Source organism: Bombina bombina, chromosome 8 (genome assembly GCF_027579735.1).
Source record: "Bombina bombina isolate aBomBom1 chromosome 8, aBomBom1.pri, whole genome shotgun sequence".
Lineage (NCBI taxonomy): Eukaryota > Metazoa > Chordata > Amphibia > Anura > Bombinatoridae > Bombina > Bombina bombina.
Genome location: NC_069506.1, coordinates 271,156,130 through 271,166,129, shown reverse-complemented (window position 1 = coordinate 271,166,129; position 10,000 = coordinate 271,156,130). Strand labels below are relative to the sequence as shown.

The window sequence follows — 10,000 nt, the reverse complement described above, 5'->3', positions numbered from 1 at the left end:
GTCAGGCAATTTGCTGTGTGAGACTCCCTATGCATGAATGCTCTGCTACAAGTTAACAGACATTAAAAAGCTATGCTACATTGGGTTTGTTCTTCTGGCCTCACATGGGATATGGGGTCTTTCCCTATACACTGAATGACAAAAGTAAACCAGTCAGAACTATTGGACATATTACCTCCTAGACAAAAGCCACATATGGTACTTACAGTTTGTATTGGGGACAAAGGCCCTGATATTCAAGGATTCTCCAGCTTGGAAAGAAATTGTAGTTAAAGGGCCATAATACCCAAATGTTTAAACACTTGAAAGTGATGCAGCATAGCTGTAAAAAGCTGACTAGAAAATATCTCCTGAACATCTCTATGTAAAAAAGAAAGATATTTTACCTCAAAAGTTCCTCAGTAGCCACCTCCTATTGTAAAGGATTTCTAAGCAGCATTTTAGTGTGTCTGTCCTGGGACATCTTAGGGGATGAGCCTCGTGCACTCTCATATTATTTCACCAATCAGGTAAAGGAAGCTTACTATGAAATCTCATGAGTTAAGTCAAATCTCATGAGATCACAGTAAGAGTTCATGACCTCAGCTGATGCTGATTGGCTGCTGTTCATTTCTTCATTTTTATTTTTTTTTTACCTTCAGCTGGGAGCAGGTGAAGTATATCTTTTTACACAGAACTTAATCTGCTAAGCTGAGGAGATTGTGAGGTAAAATATCTTCCTTTTTTACATAGAGATGCTCAGGTGATATTTTCCTGTCAGCTTTTTACAGTTATACTGCATCAGTTTCAAGTGATTTAGCATATGAGTATTATGTCCCTTTAAGTCTTCACAAAGGCTGATCTCACTGAATTTTCGAAAGAAAAAGGGCGGAACTCTCCAGCACGGAGAGATCTCTCATTTATGTATGTGAAGCAGAGACAAACCCAGTGCAATATAGCATTGTATGATATGAGAGTATTGTTACACTTACACTTTGTGCTTTGTATTTTATATTACTATACTTTTCAGATTGGGTCCTTTCAGTATTATTGCATTTAAGCTTTGCACTTTCTCATTTGTATTTTGAAACATTTAAGTTTTGATGTAGCGGTGATTTTACACATTCTGATTATGCTTTGAAAGTTTCTGTGTTAGTTTAATAACTTAGGGTCATACTTTGTATACAATTACATTGCACTTTGTATTCTCCCCATTGTAAACTGACAGGTTCAGAAAGTGGGAGGGACAGGGCAGTTCCCTGGGCTGAACAGCAGAGTTCCCAGGGAAATTTTCTAAGCATTTTAAACAAGCTGGTCTAGCTTCATTGCTTTCTATGGAAGGCATCTCTCATCTCTCTGGGATTTCCAGGTTTCTCCCCTTTTCTTAGAAAAAATAGTGAGTTCTGCCCCTGTGAAGTCAGCACTATATTCTCTCTCCTAATAAGAGAATGTTTGATTATCTGGCCCATAGAAAGTAATGACGCTCGCTGGGAAACTGATGTTTTTTCGTTTTAATTTAAATAAAAGATATGCAAAGTGCAATCTAATTTATAAAATATACACACAAATTAATATATATATATATTATATATATATATATACATACATACACACACATACACACACAAAGTATGAGTCTAATTTGTTGAAGGCATAATCAGAATTTGAAAAATCACAATCCTAAATACACTGCAAAGTTTAAATGTAATAAAATTTAATCTGAAGTGTCAATTAATATAAAATAGAAAGCACAAAGTGTAAATACAAAGAACAACACGGAAGGGGCGCCAATGGTGCAGATCAATGAGGGTTTCTGAAGATGTACCAATGTACAGTGATAACAGGGTACTCACAATAGATGAGGGCATTCAATCATGCCAGTAGAGACGGGCTGGATTTTGGCAGCAATCCAGCTGGCTGAACAAGTAGGCAGCTCTCTATCAGTATCCAAACGGAGACAGGCTAAAGAAGTGAAACAAAGTACAGAGGCGCCAATGGTGCAGATCAATGGTGGTATAAGGCACAATAACACCCCAATATGCACAGGATACTCACATGTAGTGAAGGCAATCAATCTTGCCCATAGAGACAGGCTGGATTTCACAGCAGTCCAGCTAGCTGTTCCAAGGTGTGGTAACAGATGGGTGGGTATTAGAGTATTGGTACTCTATAGTAGCATAGCAGCAAGAAGTGGTAGTTAAAACACTTAGAGTGGATATGGTAAAAAGTAAATTTATTTAAAAAATATAAAAAATATATATATAACAATACCACTCATCTCAGTGTTAAAACATATATCTTAAACATAAAGATTACATGCAACGCGTTTCTCAGATATACTGTTTCCTCAGGCATGTTATTACACAATTCTTAACCTCCTTATATAGGGCTATGCTACTATGAATACACCCACATCCCACCCCCACCAATCATTCGAATTATAACCAATCAGGGGCCATCATTTCACAATGTCGCCGCCCTAATTACAATATACTGCATAAATTCTATATGTATATTCAAATAGTCTTTCAAACAAGTGAATAAGCTGAATGTTTCTAAATTTGTATTCTTATATACATTTGTATTGTCCAAATACCTAACATTTTGTGATCGAAAATTTGCAATCTATGCTATTCGTAATTTCTAAAATATCATAGGATGGCTTGGTTGTCAATCACTCTATGGTCAGATGACTTGCAAGATGGACCCGTTCATTTGTCTATATAGCTGTCACTCATATCGAGAATTCGCGCTTAGATTCCTATTTTTGTTCCTACCCATTTCCACACTGTCACTCTGGGTGCGCATGTCCAATCAGAGTACTGACTGGAGACGCGCCTCCACCACCAATGCGTGATGTAATGTACCGTGATTGGCGTGCACTGAAGTGTATCATGCCAATTCACGGACGAAGGTAAACAGAGTCTTCCATTGGTCTAACCTGCAATCACATGGTAGAGATATTCGTATCTTCACCACTAGTATTGCAGGCTGTCAGTATGACTTAGGGAAGTGTAATGGTTGGCGGCGGCCAACCATAAAGGCAAAACTCCCATTGGTCCTGCCTGTGTTCTTATCGGATGGACTGTGACTATTGGTCCGTGGGGGGAAAAACCAAGATATGTACTATAGTTAGAGCCGATTGCTCTCTAGACTATTGTTCTACTATATTGTGTAATTCTGTTTATAAAACCAGCCCCACAGTGAAGCACCCACTTGAGGGGAGTACCAATTCCCATGCCAACAGATAGGTTATTTGACTTATTGACATGTGTCAAATGTACATGTCAGGAATAAGTCAGATATAACAAATAGTGTTTATATATATCTCCCTCTCTCTCATTGCCTATATGTGTTCTTAAATACAAAGACAAATGTAATAAATTCAAATACCATGCATAATAATATAAATGTGTCTGTATAATGTTAAAGTGCAATTCTAAATAATTGGCTCCAAATATTACAAAAAGTGCTAGATAATAATTAGTATTCTCTAGTGGCTGTAAGTTCAATGGTGAATATTATGTTCTCTCTATATAAGGAAATGTGCCTAAATTACATAACAATGCTGTACAATGACTCCCTTGTGCAGAAAGTGAGATTATGTAAATAGATTATTATAATGACCCCCTTATCGGGAGTGTCAGTGTGAATGATGGCTATTAAAAAGACATATAAATTACAAGTGATATGTATCTGGGTGTATAGTGTTATGATATTAACTTTATAGATTTACTCCCTATGAAGGGATGTAGACGTGTGCCTAGAAGAAAATTATAATTAAAATTTGACATATCAATATAATGACAGGATACCGATGATCCCTAGTCTAAGGTGTTGTTGTGAATGAAAACTGATAGTGATACCTAAAATGGGGGGTGTGAATACTAGTGGCAGGGTTATATTTTAATATAATGGTAAGTATATTACATTGGAGGTGAGCTGTGTTCATCTAGGGACAGTGGCATATGAAGTACAACCTAATATACAGTTTCCATATACAGATATATAGTGACCAAATACTAAGATCCTTACTAATGAGGAGCAATGATCGATTGTGCAGAAATGCAACTAAGCAAATACTATGGAGTCAATGACTATATTAAGCCCCGTGGGAAACAATGTTTGGAATTTAAATATCCAATATGTTTCCCTTTGTCTCAAACGGGTGAATCTATTATAGTGATGGCTGATTGGGATACTTTCTAGTGGCGTAATGCTAAATGAGCATCCACCTTGTATGGTTTTGATGCACTTGTGCCTAGAGACACTATGTTTGATCGAATTTTTAATTATATTTCTTTTATGCTCTCCCCATCTCAGTGAGATGGGGAGAGCATAAAAGAAATATAATTAAAAATTCGATCAAACATAGTGTCTCTAGGCACAAGTGCATCAAAACCATACAAGGTGGATGCTCATTTAGCATTACGCCACTAGAAAGTATCCCAATCAGCCATCACTATAATAGATTCACCCGTTTGAGACAAAGGGAAACATATTGGATATTTAAATTCCAAACATTGTTTCCCACGGGGCTTAATGAAGTCATTGACTCCATAGTATTTGCTTAGTTGCATTTCTGCACAATCGATCATTGCTCCTCATTAGTAAGGATCTTAGTATTTGGTCACTATATATCTGTATATGGAAACTGTATATTAGGTTGTACTTCATATGCCACTGTCCCTAGATGAACACAGCTCACCTCCAATGTAATATACTTACCATTATATTAAAATATAACCCTGCCACTAGTATTCACACCCCCCATTTTAGGTATCACTATCAGTTTTCATTCACAACAACACCTTAGACTAGGGATCATCGGTATCCTGTCATTATATTGATATGTCAAATTTTAATTATAATTTTCTTCTAGGCACACGTCTACATCCCTTCATAGGGAGTAAATCTATAAAGTTAATATCATAACACTATACACCCAGATACATATAACTTGTAATTTATATGTCTTTTTAATAGCCATCATTCACACTGACACTCCCGATAAGGGGGTCATTATAATAATCTATTTACATAATCTCACTTTCTGCACAAGGGAGTCATTGTACAGCATTGTTATGTAATTTAGGCACATTTCCTTATATAGAGAGAACATAATATTCACCATTGAACTTACAGCCACTAGAGAATACTAATTATTATCTAGCACTTTTTGTAATATTTGGAGCCAATTATTTAGAATTGCACTTTAACATTATACAGACACATTTATATTATTATGCATGGTATTTGAATTTATTACATTTGTCTTTGTATTTAAGAACACATATAGGCAATGAGAGAGAGGGAGATATATATAAACACTATTTGTTATATCTGACTTATTCCTGACATGTACATTTGACACATGTCAATAAGTCAAATAACCTATCTGTTGGCATGGGAATTGGTACTCCCCTCAAGTGGGTGCTTCACTGTGGGGCTGGTTTTATAAACAGAATTACGCAATATAGTAGAACAATAGTCTAGAGAGCAATCGGCTCTAACTATATTACATATCTTGGTTTTTCCCCCCACGGACCAATAGTCACAGTCCATCCGATAAGAACACAGGCAGGACCAATGGGAGTTTTGCCTTTATGGTTGGCCGCCGCCAACCATTACACTTCCCTAAGTCATACTGACAGCCTGCAATACTAGTGGTGAAGATACGAATATCCCTACCATGTGATTGCAGGTTAGACCAATGGGAGACTCTGTTTACCTTCGTCCGTGAATTGGCATGATACACTTCAGTGCACGCCAATCACGGTACATTACATCACGCATTGGTGGTGGAGGCGCGTCTCCAGTCAGTACTCTGATTGGACATGCGCACCCAGAGTGACAGTGTGGAAATGGGTAGGAACAAAAATAGGAATCTAAGCGCGAATTCTCGATATGAGTGACAGCTATATAGACAAATGAACGGGTCCATCTTGCAAGTCATCTGACCATAGAGTGATTGACAACCAAGCCATCCTATGATATTTTAGAAATTACGAATAGCATAGATTGCAAATTTTCGATCACAAAATGTTAGGTATTTGGACAATACAAATGTATATAAGAATACAAATTTAGAAACATTCAGCTTATTCACTTGTTTGAAAGACTATTTGAATATACATATAGAATTTATGCAGTATATTGTAATTAGGGCGGCGACATTGTGAAATGATGGCCCCTGATTGGTTATAATTCGAATGATTGGTGGGGGTGGGATGTGGGTGTATTCATAGTAGCATAGCCCTATATAAGGAGGTTAAGAATTGTGTAATAACATGCCTGAGGAAACAGTATATCTGAGAAACGCGTCACATGTAATCTTTATGTTTAAGATATATGTTTTAACACTGAGATGAGTGGTATTGTTATATATATATTTTTTATATTTTTTAAATAAATTTACTTTTTACCATATCCACTCTAAGTGTTTTAACTACCACTTCTTGCTGCTATGCTACTATAGAGTACCAATACTCTAATACCCACCCATCTGTTACCACACCTTGGAACAGCTAGCTGGACTGCTGTGAAATCCAGCCTGTCTCTATGGGCAAGATTGATTGCCTTCACTACATGTGAGTATCCTGTGCATATTGGGGTGTTATTGTGCCTTATACCACCATTGATCTGCACCATTGGCGCCTCTGTACTTTGTTTCACTTCTTTAAAGTGTAAATACAGTAGAACTCTCATGTCATACAGTGCTGTACTGCACTGGGTGTGTCTCTCCTTCACATACAGAAATGCAGGAAATACCCCTTGAAGAAGTAAAGCAAAATCTGCCTTTTGATTATTTCAATAGGGATCTTGCAGTGCTGGAGAATCATTTTGGAGTGGAGAGGTTTTGAATATCAGGGGCAAAGAGAGATTTACCAGATGGAATGTGTTCCTCCCTTACATAATAACAGTAGTATATACAGAAGGGGGTGACACAGGCCAGTATTTTTTCTTCCTGCATGTGTTTATTGCATGGATTGTGTTTATTAATGTGGAGTAACTGGGATTAACTATGTTGCAAATTTGCAAATATGTATAGTGTGCATTAGTGTGTACTGTGTAATAGTACAGTTTATACACATGTAATAAGCATGGTGTGTGTATAATGATACTGAGTATATATACACTTGTAATGAGCATGGTGTGTGTATAATGATACTGAGTATATATACACTTGTAATGAGCATGGTGTGTGTATAATGATACTGAGTATATATACACTTGTAATGAGCATGGTGTGTGTATAATGATACTGAGTATATATACACATGTAATAAGCATGGTGTGTGTATAATGATACTGAGTATATATACACATATAATGAGCATGGTGTGTGTATAATGATACTGAGTATATATACACTTGTAATGAGCATGGTGTGTGTATAATGATACTGAGTATATATACACTTGTAATGAGCATGGTGTGTGTATAATGATACTGAGTATATATACACTTGTAATGAGCATGGTGTGTGTATAATGATACTGAGTATATATACACATATAATGAGCATGGTGTGTGTATAATGATACTGAGTATATATACACTTGTAATGAGCATGGTGTGTGTATAATGATACTGAGTATATATACACTTGTAATGAGCATGGTGTGTGTATAATGATACTGAGTATATATATACTTGTAATGAGCATGGTGTGTGTATAATGATACTGAGTATATATATACTTGTAATGAGCATGGTGTGTGTATAATGATACTGAGTATATATACACTTGTAATGAGCATGGTGTGTGTATAATGATACTGAGTATATATACACATATAATGAGCATGGTGTGTGTATAATGATACTGAGTATATATACACTTGTAATGAGCATGGTGTGTGTATAATGATACTGAGTATATATACACTTGTAATGAGCATGGTGTGTGTATAATGATACTGAGTATATATACACATGTAATGAGCATGGTGTGTGTATAATGATACTGAGTATATATATATATACTTGTAATGAGCATGGTGTGTGTATAATGATACTGAGTATATATACACTTGTAATGAGCATGGTGTGTGTATAATGATACTGAGTATATATACACATGTAATGAGCGTATAATGATACTGAGTATATATACACTTGTCACACTGCACTGTATGATCATACACAATATTTATAGTGTTTAAGAGTTTAGTTACGTGTAATGAAACAACTTTGCAATAAACATATTATTATTTTGCTCCATTTTCACATAATTTAGCTCTGAATTTTTTTCTAATTCTCTGAACTTAAAATCCACCTTGCTGACTTATCAAGGCTAACTCTGCTACATCAATTTTCCTAATTGTCTTTTACTTGTGACAGCTGCAGAACAATGCACTTTATACTAATCTAATGACTGTAGTTAGCCTTGTTTCTGCAGACTAAAGCCCTGATTGGCTCCTCCAAATAAGGCAAGTGGTGGGTGGAGTTTGGCTGTTGACAAACGATTGCTGCAAACAAGATAGAATTTGTTTTAAAAATGTTTAGCTTTGACTGATATGTTTTTCTATAGCAGCACAACAGACATGACTTATAATTACAATCGCCTAGATTTAGAGTTTTGTCGGTAAAGACCTGCGGTGCTAACGAGGCTTTTTTTTCCAGCGCACCCTTAAGACAACGCTGGTATTTAGAGTTGTCTGAATGGCTGCATTAGCCTCAGAAAAGGGAGCGTTGAGCATAATTTAGCTCCACTTCAACCCTCAATACCAGCGTTGCTTATGGTAGCGGTAAGCTGGAAAAATGTGCTCGTGCACGATATCCCCATAGGAATCAATTTGGGAGAGCCGGCTGAAAAAAACCCTAACACCTGCAAAAAAGCAGCGTTCAGCTCCTAACGCAGCCCCATTGTTTCCTATGGGGAAACACTTTCTAAGTCTGCACCTAACACCCTAACATGAACCCCGAGTCTAAACACCCCTAACCTTACACTTAACCCCTAATCTGACGCCCCTGCTATCGCTGACACCTACATTATACTATTAACCCCTAATCTGCCGCTCCGGACACCGCCGCCACCTACATTATCGCTATGAACCCCTAATCTACTGCCCCTAACATCGCTGACACCTACATTATAGTTATTAACCCCTAATCTGCCCCTCCCACGTCTCTGCCACCTACCTACACTTATTAAACCCTAATCTGCCGACCGGACCTCGCCGCCACTATAATAAATGTATTAACCCCTAAACCGCCGCATTCCCGCCTCACAAACACTATAATAAATTTTATTAACCCCTAATCTGCCCTCCCTAACATCGCCGCCACCTAACTACAATTATTAACCCCCTAATCTCACGCCCCCAACGTCGCCGCTACTATAATAAAGTTATTAACCCCTAAACCGAAGTCTAACCCTAACCCCCCCTAAATTAAATATAATTTAAATTAATCTAAATAAATTTACTATAATTAAATAAATTATTCCTATTTAAAACTAAATACTTACCTATAAAATAAACCCTAATATAGCTACAATATAACTAATAGTTACATTGTAGCTATTTTAGGATTTATATTTATTTTACAGGCAACTTTGTATTTATTTTAACTAGGTACAATAGCTATTAAATAGTTAATAACTATTTAATAGCTACCTAGTTAAAATAATTACAAAATTACCTGTAAAATAAATCCTAACCTAAGTTACAAATACACCTAACACTACACTATCAATAAATTAATTAAATAAATTACCTACAATTAGCTAAACTAAAATACAATTAAATAAACTAAACTATAATACAAAAAACAAACACTAAATTACAGAAAATAAAAAAAAATTACAAGAAGTTAAACTAATTACACCTAATCTAAGCCCCCTAATAAAATAAAAAAGCCCCCCAAAATAATAAAATGCCCTACCCTATTCTAAATTATAAAGTAATCAGCTTTTTTACCAGCCCTTAAAAGGGCTTTTTGCGGGGCATTGCCCCAAAGTAATCAGCTCTTTTACCTGTAAAAAAAATACAACCCCCCCCCAACATTAAAACCC

At 36.2% G+C, this 10,000-nt stretch overlaps 1 protein-coding gene across 25 annotated transcripts in view; it reads left to right on the top strand.

Annotated features, from left to right (window-relative positions):
* The window catches only part of PHLDB1 (pleckstrin homology like domain family B member 1), a 258,964-nt gene that overhangs the window by 226,563 nt on the left and 22,401 nt on the right, over positions 1-10,000 (top strand). The gene's annotated exons all lie outside the window — the stretch shown is intronic.